Here is a 15505-nt window from a genome sequence, read left to right as displayed (position 1 = left end):
TTTCTTTCGCGACTTTTTTTATTTCAATCAACTCTAAAATATCTCACACCAATTATCTTCCCCAAATTGCTCTTTCGTTCTCCTCTTCACTCTACTATTCCTCTCCGCTGTAAACTTCCAAAGGGTTCTTTTTCCAACAGTTCGAGTCTTGTGATTGTGAAAATCGGTTCGGCCAATCAGAAATTACCTCGGTTATATAAAGATGGACAAAAATTTCAAAAATAATTGGTTATGCTCACATATCGTGCTAATACCCAAAGGCTCAAAAGGAGATCCTAAATTCGATACACATCAGATTTGAAAGAATGGAGTTGACATTTTGTGAAAGTCATATTGGAGTATCTTTCGGACCAGCTGTAGACTGATCCGAGAAACTGCAGAAGACTCTTGGTTGATTCAATTGAAAAAAGCATATACCTATTTATTTCGAACGATTTCCAGAATAGAATTTCTAGTACTAAAACCATCATTAGCATGAAATTTGTCGGAAAAGGACCAAAAAGAGGCCTACGTCAAAAAGGCACAGTTGACAAATAGGTAGAGAATATTTCGAAATCAGAATTTTATTCAGATTCAGAATATGATATAAAATTGGTTATTCTCATTTGAAAAAGCAGGGTGGTATCAGTCGTATTACTAGTATCATGTTTCAACACTTTCGAACCACTCAATAAAGTAAAAAAAAAGTAAGCTTATGCGCTGATTAGAGTCGATTCCGACAAAGTTTGAATCATTCTCCTAGTCCAAAAATCAAAGTGTTATCGGTCGATCGAGCTATGTTGACTCACCTGAACATAGATAACCTGGGATGTATCAGAGACTATTCACGAATCCAATTACCGTTGAGGGCGCTACGAAATGTAAACAAACTTTGACGTTTGTCAGTACTCTTTTCTAGATTTGTACGGCCTAACAGAGTTTTTCTAGTAAATCAAGATATTTATCGGAATTATCGGAAGTGAATTGATTGATTTAGCTTCGTAAAGAAAGATCAACATTCTTTGGAGATACTTCATTTGAAAGGGATGAATTGTGGAATGAAATCGATCGATGACATTAGTGATCCACTGTACCTAGACACAAATTCCTATTATTTAACAGATTCCTTCTTGAAGTCAACCTAGGTAATAATGTTGAGGTCAGCATATACAGAGTTTGTGGAGGAGGTAGGAACTATACATCCTGATAACTAAAGCGTTTATGTGGAAGTTTTAAAGTTTCTGTTTAAAATATTTAAATTCCATTTTTGATATAGGTATTCCTCATACTGACATCTCAAGAGACATAAATATGATTCAGCTCATGGAACAAGTTCGCTACAGATGACAAAGATAATTCATTTGGAAGTATGAAAATTATGAAATTGTTTTTCTGAATCGTCAATTGAATTCAGCAGAAAAACCCTCGCCAAGAAAAATCGTTTGACCTAAAACCTGCCAGTTGAAAGCGCTGGTATAAATACCTTTCAATTATTTTTTCGTAATCAATATTTCTATTCAGAACCCCAGACAATAATCTCAATATAACATCTCCAAATAATAATATTAACACTTTGTTGGACAACGTGAGATAAAAGAAAACATAAGAAATAAAACTTGTTTTGACTTTGCAGTACTGACAAAGTAGTTTCGTAATTCAGTCGGCAGAGGGCGTCTAGATTTTTTAATTCGCCTATGTAGGGTAGATAGATTCACCAATAAATAACATCATGTGTCGAAGAACACGGAGAAGAAATATAATTTCGGCTTGTACAAATCGAATTTGATTGTATGAAAATTAACTTGAAAGAAACAAGTTTTCTAAGTCCATAAATAATTGGAATACGATTTCGTTGAATTCATTGAAATTTATATTCATGGAATAACATTTTTGAGTAAGTTTGGCAACATTGCAATTATGTGAACAAATTATTGAACTGATACAATAAATATATCCTCGGTAGTATAGTGTTTTTATTCAAATCAATTCCATACATTGCAAGTTATATACATATAACTTATTAAGTGTTGCTCTACCAAAAGGAAAATTCATAAGTATGTCTTGGGCTGCTGTCTGACTTTGGAGCACTGACTTTATGAGCCAGTGAACGACTTTATCATGCCGTGATGTAAATGAGTCTGTCAGGCACGCACTACTCACATGGTACGCAGTCTCTATTGCATTGCCACATCTTCTGCAATCACGTCTTCGTCCAGCAGTCCCACCAAGCCCATGCAGTTGTTCTTCAGCTGCTGAATGCAACAGGGAGAATCGCCATTCATCCATTAATGGCGAGGAGTAGGCTGGAAGTGAGATGTTATTTTTCTCTTTGGTTAGGATTTTGCCATAATGCATATCTCTCGTCCATTCAGCTTCCAGATCTTCGTAAAACGCCCTGTAAATATGTTGTTTGGCGACTCTACAGTTCTGTACGATGGTCTCCGCACTGAGACTTAAAGAGCGGCACTTGTATTTCTCCAAGACGAACTCATAGTCCCCAATGGGGTTCCTCCAGCCTGCCTTCTTCAGTTCTAAGAACTTTTTCTCGGCGTCCTTCATCTCAGGGTGTGACTTCAGGTATATGCCTCTTCGAACAAACTGAATCTCGGTTTCCAGCTCAACTGATTTCATACCGATACCACCATGACGTACTGGCAAATAGACATGTGCATTGGATGTAGTCTTTCCCTTTATGTTTTCTTGAACTAACAACTTTCTTATGGACTTGTCCAGGTCCTTGCATTTTTTTAGTGTTGTTGCTCGTTTTTCGTCTGGGTACATGTTGCCTAGCACATATATGGCGCTTGGAATCACTGTGGTGTTAAATAGATGTGATTTCTGAGGGACGGTAAGTTTCGATTGCATGATATTTTCAGTTAGCTGAAGCACTTTCTCTTCAATCAGGTCATAGTTTCCTACATTGTCTCTTTCCAGTTGAACAAGACCCAAGTACTTATACCCGTCTCGGATCTGTGGGAGGAAAGGCGCATTTTCCACGTCTTCTGACGAATCCCTGCAATACATCCCACACTTGGCTGTGTTGAGAGACAATCCCAGCTCCTCCGCGCTTCTCTGGAGTGCTTCAGTGATGGCTTTGAGACCCTTTTTGGTGTAAGCGAAGCACTTAAAGTCGTCCATGAAGGCCAGGATATCGAACCTTCCTCTTGTGTTCTTTATAACACCTGGATCGGCTTTAATATGTTCTATTATGCAGGCGCAGAGAAGTATGAACAAAAGCGGACTTATCGAATCTCCCTGGTATACTCCCCGTTTGATGTATATGGGTACTGTTTTGCCTGTACCGACTCTCACTCGGACTGACCATTGACCCATTGCGTTCTTGAGTAGGTCTTTAATGTTTTTATGTAGAGGGAGGACGCTTATGAGCCTTTTTAGTTGGCAATGACTCACGCTATCGAAAGCCTTCTCAAAGTCATACCATGCAGAATATATTTTTGCTCTGCTTAGTCTTGCTCTTTGCGTTATCGACTTATCCACTAACATTCCATGAATTGTCCCCCATACGTTCTTTCTTGCCAGTTGTTCCCTTGGGATCGCCCACTCTGGGAGATCATCTTCCAGGGTCTTGGTAACCACTGCGGTCAGCACCCTGTAGTCACTATTCAGCAGTGCTATTGGCCTGTAGTTCGCTGGGTTGTTGGAGTCACCTTTTTTGTGGACCAGTATAACTTCCGCTCTGCAATCCGCTTCTGCAATCCTGTATGTCCCATTCATACACTTGCTCACGAATTCCCGTAGATAGCTTTGGGCACTCGGAAAGATTTTATAAAGATAAACTGGTATGCCATCCTCCCCTGGGGCTTTCCAAGAACCAGACAGCTTCAAGGTTCGATCAAGATATTCTGAAATGCGGGATTCATCCATTTGATCTTCATATTTCGGAGAACTTGTGTGACTCTGGAATTTTGAAATCCACTTATTCAGGGCTGGAGTTTCAGTCACTTCATCCTTCTTTCCGTACAGATTTCTGTAGAATGTTTCCACTTCTCCCATTTCCGGTAGGTCTGTTCTGGTTTGCGAGTTCAGTATTCTTATAGACGGTTTCTCTCTATATCTATTTCTTAGGGTGTTAATTTCTTGTCGTAATTTTTGAGCTTTTAACTGTTTCTCCAACAAATCAATTCTGTCCTGCGTGCACTTGATATATTGTTTGGGACCCATCCTGAACTTCCTCATCTGACGGGCCTCATCAACCAAATGGGTAGGTAAGTTATCATTTCCCCAGTTCAGGATAGTTGAAGCATTTTTTATGGCTTTCCTAAGTTTTTTGATCTTATTTTCCGTAGCAGCATATTTCGGCATACTCTTGCGGGGTTTAGTTATCAGTCTACTCAGTAAAACACCCGCTGAGTATATCGCATTTTTGGCTTTTCCTCGTTTTACTAGGGGACTTGCGGATGAAGCCTCAACTTGGTGGATGCGCTCACTCAAAATATGATCGACGTGGCGTAGAATGTTTGTGTTTTTTGAGGTTATTGTGAACTTTTGTATTCTATGTTTATTTTTTCCGTTTCTGTTTAATATTGAAAGAAACTCTCTTTTATATTCGGTTGCTAGTTCCTCGTTTATTTGTGTTTCGTTCTGATTAAGTTCTATATTTTCAGTTTCTATCATTCTGTTGTTTGATCGATCACTCGTCCTGTCAGTGTTTGTTTGGGTTTCATTATCATTATGCTGTGATATTTGAACAGTTTGTTCTTGATGATTGCCTGTTTCGTTGTTTTGTGGCTGTGGCGTTAGTGGTAGGCCTTCGTTCCGTGGAGGGCGGTTTGCCGCTCACCCTGAAGTTTATTAACTTCAGGGTGAGTTTCTCTCAGCTTGGTTGCTAAGGCCTTTTTTGTTCGTGTGGGGAACAAATGCGCGATCTCGTCCAAGCGCGCAGTAATCAAGCTTTCGGTACTTTTACTGTATTGTTCCACAAGGCTCTCTAGTTCTTGGTCAGTCCATTTTGCAGGTCTATTTACGGGGTTGGGATTGGGGTGCTTCAGCTCCAGGCATTTCTTCTTAATAGCTGCCACAGATCTATCCGGCAAGCTATTTTTGAGGGCATTATGGTCCGAAGATGTTATGGGACCATCTTTTCCTTGAAGATAGTTTAGGATGGTGTTAATCTCCTGAGACTTCCAGGTTGACATGTCAATGAATGGGTCCTGTATAACCTCACTTCGTGAGTCACGACTGTTATTCGTCGTTATTCTAACCACCGTCACTGTCCCGATATATTGTCCTATGGGGTATTAATCGTATGGGGCAGTTCTGTCGCGATGACCAAGTCACACCTGCCGAAAAACCAGGCAAATTTCAAAATTTCCCGGAGCTCCACAAATGTGATGTCAACATCGAAACAAAAAAAAGTATAGTGGTAGTATAGTGGTGAGTATCCCCGCCTGTCACGCGGGAGACCGGGGTTCGATTCCCCGCCGTGGAGGAACTTTTTGTTGTTGGAAAGTATTTTTCAATCCTCTAAAACACTACTCATTAACTGTTTCTGCCTGCTTATCCAGACGAATTTTCTTTCGCGACTTTTTTTATTTCAATCAACTCTAAAATATCTCACACCAATTATCTTCCCCAAATTGCTCTTTCGTTCTCCTCTTCACTCTACTCCACAAGACTTCACTTCGCTTCACTTCACTTCAGTCCACTCCACTCCACTCCACTCCACTCCACTCCACTCCACTCCACTCCACTCCACTCCACTCCACTCCACTCCACTCCACTCCACTCCACTCCACTCCACTCCACTCAACTCAACTCAACTCCGCTCCGCCCCGCTCCACTCCTCCATGCTCCACTACACTACACTACTGTTCACCCCACACCCACACTACAACGCTACGAATCGACCCGATGCTACTCTACTCTGATCAACCTTCTCCACTCGAATCTTATATAATATTATCTTCTGGGAAGTTCGTTTTCACCCACTTCCTCCACTCCACACTCCATCCATTCCAGGCTACGATTCACTACACTATGCGATTCTACTCTACTCTTTTTTATTCTACTCTACGCTTTTTAACTCTACACTATTCCTCTCCGCTGTAAACTTCCAAAGGGTTCTTTTTCCAACAGTTCGAGTCTTGTGATTGTGAAAATCGGTTCGGCCAATCAAAAATTACCTCGGTTATATAAAGATGGACAAAAATTTCAAAAATAATTGGTTATGCTCACATATCGTGCTAATACCCAAAGGCTCAAAAGGAGATCCTAAATTCGATACACATCAGATTTGAAAGAATGGAGTTGACATTTTGTGAAAGTCATATTGGAGTATCTTTCGGACCAGCTGTAGACTGATCCGAGAAACTGCAGAAGACTCTTGGTTGATTCAATTGAAAAAAACATATACCTATTTATTTCGAACGATTTCCAGAATAGAATTTCTAGTACTAAAACCATCATTAGCATGAAATTTGTCGGAAAAGGACCAAAAAGAGGCCTACGTCAAAAAGGCACAGTTGACAAATAGGTAGAGAATATTTCGAAATCAGAATTTTATTCAGATTCAGAATATGATATAAAATTGGTTATTCTCATTTGAAAAAGCAGGGTGGTATCAGTCGTATTACTAGTATCATGTTTCAACACTTTCGAACCACTCAATAAAGTAAAAAAAAAGTAAGCTTATGCGCTGATTAGAGTCGATTCCGACAAAGTTTGAATCATTCTCCTAGTCCAAAAATCAAAGTGTTATCGGTCGATCGAGCTATGTTGACTCACCTGAACATAGATAACCTGGGATGTATCAGAGACTATTCACGAATCCAATTACCGTTGAGGGCGCTACGAAATGTAAACAAACTTTGACGTTTGTCAGTACTCTTTTCGAGATTTGTACGGCCTAACAGAGTTTTTCTAGTAAATCAAGATATTTATCGGAATTATCGGAAGTGAATTGATTGATTTAGCTTCGTAAAGAAAGATCAATATTCTTTGGAGATACTTTATTTGAAAGGGATGAATTGTGGAATGAAATCGATCGATGACATTAGTGATCCACTGTACCTAGACACAAATTCCTATTATTTAACAGATTCCTTCTTGAAGTCAACCTAGGTAATAATGTTGAGGTCAGCATATACAGAGTTTGTGGAGGAGGTAGGAACTATACATCCTGATAACTAAAGCGTTTATGTGGAAGTTTTAAAGTTTCTGTTTAAAATATTTAAATTCCATTTTTGATATAGGTATTCCTCATACTGACATCTCAAGAGACATAAATATGATTCAGCTCATGGAACAAGTTCGCTACAGATGAGAAAGATAATTCATTTGGAAGTATGAAAATTATGAAATTGTTTTTCTGAATCGTCAATTGAATTCAGCAGAAAAACCCTCGCCAAGAAAAATCGTTTGACCTAAAACCTGCCAGTTGAAAGCGCTGGTATAAATACCTTTCAATTATTTTTTCGTAATCAATATTTCTATTCAGAACCCCAGAAAATAATCCCAATATAACATCTCCAAATAATAATATTAACACTTTGTTGGACAACGTGAGATAAAAGAAAACATAAGAAATGAAACTTGTTTTGACTTTGCAGTACTGACAAAGTAGTTTCGTAATTCAGTCGGCAGAGGGCGTCTAGATTTTTTAATTCGCCTATGTAGGGTAGATAGATTCACCAATAAATAACATCATGTGTCGAAGAACACGGAGAAGAAATATAATTTCGGCTTGTACAAATCGAATTTGATTGTATGAAAATTAACTTGAAAGAAACAAGTTTTCTAAGTCCATAAATAATTGGAATACGATTTCGTTGAATTCATTGAAATTTATATTCATGGAATAACATTTTTGAGTAAGTTTGGCAACATTGCAATTATGTAAACAAATTATTGAACTGATACAATAAATATATCCTCGGTAGTATAGTTTCTTTATTGATTTCAGTCTCATACATTCCAAAACATATAAATACATTATGTCATTTATGAAACTAAATTATTTCTCCGTTTGTTTCTGGAAACTTCGCCTAGACGACGCTCCTGGCCCTCAGGTGGGTGGGTGTGCTCGATATCACAGATTGTAAGTATCAAGACATGTAAAGTATAAACAAATGATTCAAGACTACATTATAGAACATAATATCACATTGAGTATCACATTAAACATCACAGTAAATATCACAGTAAGCATGTAAACTGACTAGAATTTAAATGATTAAGGAAGTGTTTTCTCTTGTTTCCCCATCGGAAGTTCAGGATCCTAAGTGCTTCAAAATTATGTTGTTCGTGGAGACAGCTACACTGTAGGAGCTTCTATTAAGAAGTATTCTGATGTTCAAATTGCTTAGGCCCATGCTAGTCAGCAATTTCCTAAAGTTCTTGTGTTCCTCAGTGGTCACTATCTCCCCGAAGCAGCCGACAACAAATATGCCCAGGCGAACGGGGCAATGGTAGTTTGAACGGAGCGCTTCCACTAAATTCAGGTCTCTGCCTATTTCCTCCACATTTCTATGGTCTATGTGTGTGCACCCATTCACTGAATATCTCACCTTCTTGATTTTTTCTTGGAGCTTATAGTTTTGTAGATGTGCAACTGAGATTTCCAGTATTATTATTTCTTCCGGATCATGAAGATGTATGAAGATGTCCGGCTTGTTGTGGTGGATGCGCTTTTCTGTGAGAATCTTTCCTCCAGCTCTTATTTCCGCTCTACGTCTACCAAGGAGGTCCACACACAGGCAGGCCTTACCAAACTGTAGCCGGGTCTCCTCTGGGGCTCCCAGGCCGCTCAACAATGATTTAAGGACCCAGTGAACCACGAAGTCATGCCTGGTATTGTAGGCATCTTGTATGCAGGCGCTACTGACATGATATGCTGTTTCACATTTGTCGCACCCCCTTCTGCAGTTCCGTCTCCTTCCCGGTATTGATCCCAACCCATGTACCTGCTCCTCTGCTGCGCTGTGGAGAAGGGAGAATCGCCAGCTATCCATGAGTGGAGAAGTATATGCTGGGACTTCCACGTTTGGCTGCTCCTGTATGAATATTTTCCCGTAGTGCATGTTCTTTGCCCATTCCTTCTGTAGTTGTTCGTAGAAAATATATTCAATGTGCTTTTTTAGGATTTTACAGTTTTTCGTGATCTTTGCTCGCGTATATTCTACATTGGGGCAGTTGTATTTGGAGGCAACAAAATCGTGGTCTGTTAGTGGGTTTCTCCATCCACCCCTCTGCAGTTGGGAAAAGCTCTCCTGTACTTCTCGCATCTCTGGGTGTGATTTGATATAGATTCCCTTCTTGACCATGTGGATTTCCGTTTCTACTTCGACTGACTTCATACCCAATCCTCCTCTACTGATCGGAAGGTAAACGTGGTCGTTTGAGGTCGTTTTCCCCTTGATGTTGTTCTCCACTAGGACCTTTCGCACCTCCCCATCGATATCTCGACATTTCTTTAGGGTTGTGGCTCTTTTTTCATCGGGATACAGGTTACCCATAATGTAGATAATGCTGGGTATTACAGCGGTATTGTACAGTTGGGACTTCTGTGGGGTTGTAAGTGATGATTTGCAGATCTCCTTTGTTGTCTCCAACGCCTTGGTTTTGATGGTTTCGTAGTTCTTGTCTGTATCCCTTTCCAGCTGTTCTATCCCCAGGTATTTATAGCCATTCCTCACTTCTGGTAGGAATGACGTCCCTTCCTCATCTTGCTCATCCGTTCTACTGTACATTCCGCATTTCCCTGTGTTCAGTTGGAGTCCCAATTCCTTTGCGCTTCGTTCTAATTCGCGGGTGATTGTCTGTAGTCCTTTCTTGGTCGAAGTGTGGCATTTTATGTCGTCCATAAAGGCTAGAACCTGGAATCTTCCAGCAGTGTCCCTCTGTACTCTCTTGTTTGTTTTCAGGTGCATGATTATGCAAGCTGTTAATATGATAAACAGCAGTGGGCTTATTGAGTCGCCCTGGTACAGTCCTCTCTTTATATAGATGGGCTTGGCCTTTTGTTTCCCCACTCTTACTCTGATTGACCACTGCTTCATAAGTGTTCTCAGTAGGTCCTTTATGTGCCGATGTAATGGGAGTGTTCCTATCAGCCTTTTTAGTTGTTGGTGGCTGATGGAGTCGAACGCTTTATGGAAATCATACCATGCAGAGTAATGTCTTGCTCGATTCATGCGGGCCTTCTGGGTTATTGACTTATCCGTCAATAATCCTTGGACTGTTCCCCATATATTCTTTCTCGCCAATTGTTCTGCAGGCACAGCCCAGTCCGGTAGATTGGATCTGAGGATGGATGTTATTGTGGCTGTCAGTATTTTATAATCTGTATTCAATAGAACAATTGGTCTGTAATTTGATGGAGATTTTTGGTCTCCCTTCTTATAAAATAAGATGGCTTCACCTCGACTATCTGTTTCTTGTAGTTGGTATCTTCCCTGTAGCGTATCAGTCACGAATTTTGTCAGGTAGTTTCTTGCAGAGTCGAGTATCTTGTAGATATAGTTAGGTATACAGTCCTCTCCAGTGGCCTTCCAGGGTGAGCTGTTCTTGATGCTCTCTTCCACCAATTTCTTTATCTCTGCTTCATTTAATTGATCACTGTAGGTGTTTCCTGTTGTCACTCTTTGGTATTTTTTCAGCATTTCGTCCAAGCAAGGTGTCGGTGCTGTTTGGCTTTCTCTGGCATACAAGTCTTCGAAGAAATGTCCCACATCCTGGATGTTCAAGGGGCATGTAGGCTTTTCTCCCTGCCTTATAGTCTGGATTGATGGTGTCTCTTTGAACTTGGAACGCAGTTCACTAACTTCATGTCTTCTTTTCTGGTTCTCTAGCTGCTTTTCAAGTAGCTTAATACGATCTTCATTTGCCCTGATATATTGTTTTGGTCTCATTCCCAATTTACGTATTTGTCTCGCTTCGTTGATAAGGCTCACACCAAACTTTCCTCCTCTCCAATTTAAAATCTTTGTCGCTCTTCTGTTGTGTTCTTTCAATTTCATGATTTTGGATTCCGTCGATTTGTACTTGGGTTGGTTGTTTTTCCCCCCGGTTAATGTATTCCTTAGTAGGATCCCTGCACAATATATTGCTTTCTTGCATTTGTTTCTTTGTGCTGTTTGGTTGGGAGCTTCCTGTAAAATTTGGTGGATGCGCTTTTCTAAAATATAGTTTATCATTGAGACAGTTCTATGGTTGCCCTTTCTTAGATAGAATCTCTTTATTTTATGTCTTTTCTTTTCACTTACTTTCTCAAGTATTCTGTTGTATTCGACCTCCATCAGGCTTAATTCAGGGTTGTTTTCTTCCATATTGGGTTGTTCTTCATCTCCTTGCTCCCTCTCCTCATCGTTCACTGCCGATGGAATTTCCGAGCTGGGACCCTCCGGGACTGGTTCTGGAGGCTCTTCACTTGCAACTTCACCCGAACACACTGGTGGTTGCTGGTTTTCTACATTGCTAGGGTGGCCACCCGCGTTATGTTGCCTCCTGTAGTAGACTTCCGGGTACGCCTCTCTGAGCTTTGTTGCGATAGCTTTTTCTGTTCGACCTGGGAAAAGGTGTTTTATAGATTGAATTCTTTTGTTAATTAGGCTTTCGCCTCGATTAGCGTATTCCGTTTTCAATCTTTCGATCTCCTCCGGCGTCCATTTTGTTGTCCTCACTGTATGTACTTTGTTGTCTTTTAGTTCCAGGCACTTTTTCTTGATTGCTGGCAAAGACCGATGGGGCAACTGTGTCTGGATACTCTTATGGTCCTCACTTGTAATTGGACCTGTTTTCCTTGCCAATATCGATAGAAGTACGTCGATTTCGGTTTGTTTCCATGTCGCCATAACCTCACTAAGTTATGTCGCAACTGTTCTTCGTTGCTCCGACGGTTTCACAATTCCACTTTATGATATTCTTACACAGAATTTCTTTCGGAACTGTTTCGATCACTACCCCTGTGTTCACAGGCTGATTACCCAGCAAATTTTCAAAATTTTCTGGAGACCCTCCTACGCACATCGAAAAACAGGTAGTATAGTGGTGAGTATCCCCGCCTGTCACGCGGGAGACCGGGGTTCGATTCCCCGCCGGGGAGGAACTTTTTGTTGTTGGAAAGTATTTTTCAATCCTCTAAAACACTACTCATTAACTGTTTCTGCCTGCTTATCCAGACGAATTTTCTTTCGCGACTTTTTTTATTTCAATCAACCCTAAAATATCTCACACCAATTATCTTCCCCAAATTGCTCTTTCGTTCTCCTCTTCACTCTACTCCACAAGACTTCACTTCGCTTCACTTCACTTCAGTCCACTCCACTCCACTCCACTCCACTCCACTCCACTCCACTCCACTCCACTCCACTCCACTCCACTCCACTCCACTCCACTCCACTCAACTCAACTCCGCTCCGCCCCGCTCCACTCCTCCATGCTCCACTACACTACACTACTGTTCACCCCACACCCACACTACAACGCTACGAATCGACCCGATGCTACTCTACTCTGATCAACCTTCTCCACTCGAATCTTATATAATATTATCTTCTGGGAAGTTCGTTTTCACCCACTTCCTCCACTCCACACTCCATCCATTCCAGGCTACGATTCACTACACTATGCGATTCTACTCTACTCTTTTTTATTCTACTCTACGCTTTTTAACTCTACACTATTCCTCTCCGCTGTAAACTTCCAAAGGGTTCTTTTTCCAACAGTTCGAGTCTTGTGATTGTGAAAATCGGTTCGGCCAATCAAAAATTACCTCGGTTATATAAAGATGGACAAAAATTTCAAAAATAATTGGTTATGCTCACATATCGTGCTAATACCCAAAGGCTCAAAAGGAGATCCTAAATTCGATACACATCAGATTTGAAAGAATGGAGTTGACATTTTGTGAAAGTCATATTGGAGTATCTTTCGGACCAGCTGTAGACTGATCCGAGAAACTGCAGAAGACTCTTGGTTGATTCAATTGAAAAAAGCATATACCTATTTATTTCGAACGATTTCCAGAATAGAATTTCTAGTACTAAAACCATCATTAGCATGAAATTTGTCGGAAAAGGACCAAAAAGAGGCCTACGTCAAAAAGGCACAGTTGACAAATAGGTAGAGAATATTTCGAAATCAGAATTTCATTCAGATTCAGAATATGATATAAAATTGGTTATTCTCATTTGAAAATGCAGGGTGGTATCAATCGTATTACTAGTATCATGTTTCAACACTTTCGAACCACTCAATAAAGTAAAAAAAAAGTAAGCTTATGCGCTGATTAGAGTCGACTCCGACAAAGTTTGAATCATTCTCCTAGTCCAAAAATCAAAGTGTTATCGGTCGATCGAGCTATGTTGACTCACCTGAACATAGATAACCTGGGATGTATCAGAGACTATTCACGAATCCAATTACCGTTGAGGGCGCTACGAAATGTAAACAAACTTTGACGTTTGTCAGTACTCTTTTCGAGATTTGTACGGCCTAACAGAGTTTTTCTAGTAAATCAAGATATTTATCGGAATTATCGGAAGTGAATTGATTGATTTAGCTTCGTAAAGAAAGATCAACATTCTTTGGAGATACTTCATTTGAAAGGGATGAATTGTGGAATGAAATCGATCGATGACATTAGTGATCCACTGTACCTAGACACAAATTCCTATTATTTAACAGATTCCTTCTTGAAGTCAACCTAGGTAATAATGTTGAGGTCAGCATATACAGAGTTTGTGGAGGAGGTAGGAACTATACATCCTGATAACTAAAGCGTTTATGTGGAAGTTTTAAAGTTTCTGTTTAAAATATTTAAATTCCATTTTTGATATAGGTATTCCTCATACTGAAATCTCAAGAGACATAAATATGATTCAGCTCATGGAACAAGTTCGCTACAGATGAGAAAGATAATTCATTTGGAAGTTTGAAAATTATGAAATTGTTTTTCTGAATCGTCAATTGAATTCAGCAGAAAAACCCTCGCCAAGAAAAATCGTTCGACCTAAAACCTGCCAGTTGAAAGCGCTGGTATAAATACCTTTCAATTATTTTTTCGTAATCAATATTTCTATTCAGAACCCCAGACAATAATCCCAATATAACATCTCCAAATAATAATATTAACACTTTGTTGGACAACGTGAGATAAAAGAAAACATAAGAAATGAAACTTGTTTTGACTTTGCAGTACTGACAAAGTAGTTTCGTAATTCAGTCGGCAGAGGGCGTCTAGATTTTTTAATTCGCCTATGTAGGGTAGATAGATTCACCAATAAATAACATCATGTGTCGAAGAACACGGAGAAGAAATATAATTTCGGCTTGTACAAATCGAATTTGATTGTATGAAAATTAACTTGAAAGAAACAAGTTTTCTAAGTCCATAAATAATTGGAATACGATTTCGTTGAATTCATTGAAATTTATATTCATGGAATAACATTTTTGAGTAAGTTTGGCAACATTGCAATTATGTGAACAAATTATTGAACTGATACAATAAATATATCCTCGGTAGTATAGTCTCTTTATTAGTTACAGTCTCATACACTTCAGAATATATAAATATATAATGTCATTCATGAAACTAAACTATTTTTCCGTTTTTCCAGGAAACTTCGACTTGACGACAAATCATGAACAAAAATCTCAAAATTACCCTCTCGGACATATCATCATACAATACAGACAATATTGACAACTACACTAAACATCACAATAAACATTGTCTTGGAAATAATAAACATGTAATTTGACTAGAACATAATAAATAAGTTATTGAACATAATAAATAAATAAGTTATCGGTAGTATATATTTTATTCATGTAATCCTAAACATTATACATCGCCTAAATATTAGGGTACTTATAATATCAGGTTCATCGTTTTCTAAGCCTAAGTATCACAGATCAACACTAACTACTATATCTACAATATACTCTATTATTTACAATTTATTGTTCTTTAGTTCTTTTCATAATAATTTGGCTTGTTGACAAAGCCACACTATAAGAACATTTGTTCATTAATATGGTCCACTCCCTCTCTCTCACATTCATTGTCCTCATGATTTTCTTGAGGTTTTCGTGTTCTTCTGTCTTGACCACCTCTCCATAGCTGCCTACCACTAAGATACCCAATTTTACTTGGCAGTGGTGTGTTGCTTCAAGTTCTCGTACTAGGCTCAGGTCTCGTTTAATCTTGTGTACGTTGTTGTTGTCCACGCTTTCCACACTATTTAGTTCATAGCGGGTTCTCTTGATTTTTTCCTGCAGTCTGTAATTTTGCAGGTGGGCGACTGAGATCTCCAGCAGCACTATCTCCTCCGGTAGCTTTATCATGATGTCTGGCTTATTGTGATGTAGTCTCTTTTCAGTTAGTATGGGGCCACCTGCTCTTATTTTAATGAGACGGTTGTTGTGGTAAAAGTCTTCATTAAGAGTGGCTCGTCCGAACTGTAGTTTTTCCCATACCTGTCTAGGGGCCTCGAAAGCGTTTAATAGAGTCCTAAGAACCCAGTAGACGATGTTATCGTGTCTGGAAGTGTATGCTTGTACT

This window comes from Coccinella septempunctata, chromosome 4, assembly GCF_907165205.1.
Source record: "Coccinella septempunctata chromosome 4, icCocSept1.1, whole genome shotgun sequence".
Taxonomy (NCBI): Eukaryota; Metazoa; Arthropoda; class Insecta; order Coleoptera; family Coccinellidae; genus Coccinella; species Coccinella septempunctata.
The sequence above is the reverse complement of the archived record's forward strand: the minus strand, read 5'-3'. Positions refer to the sequence as shown.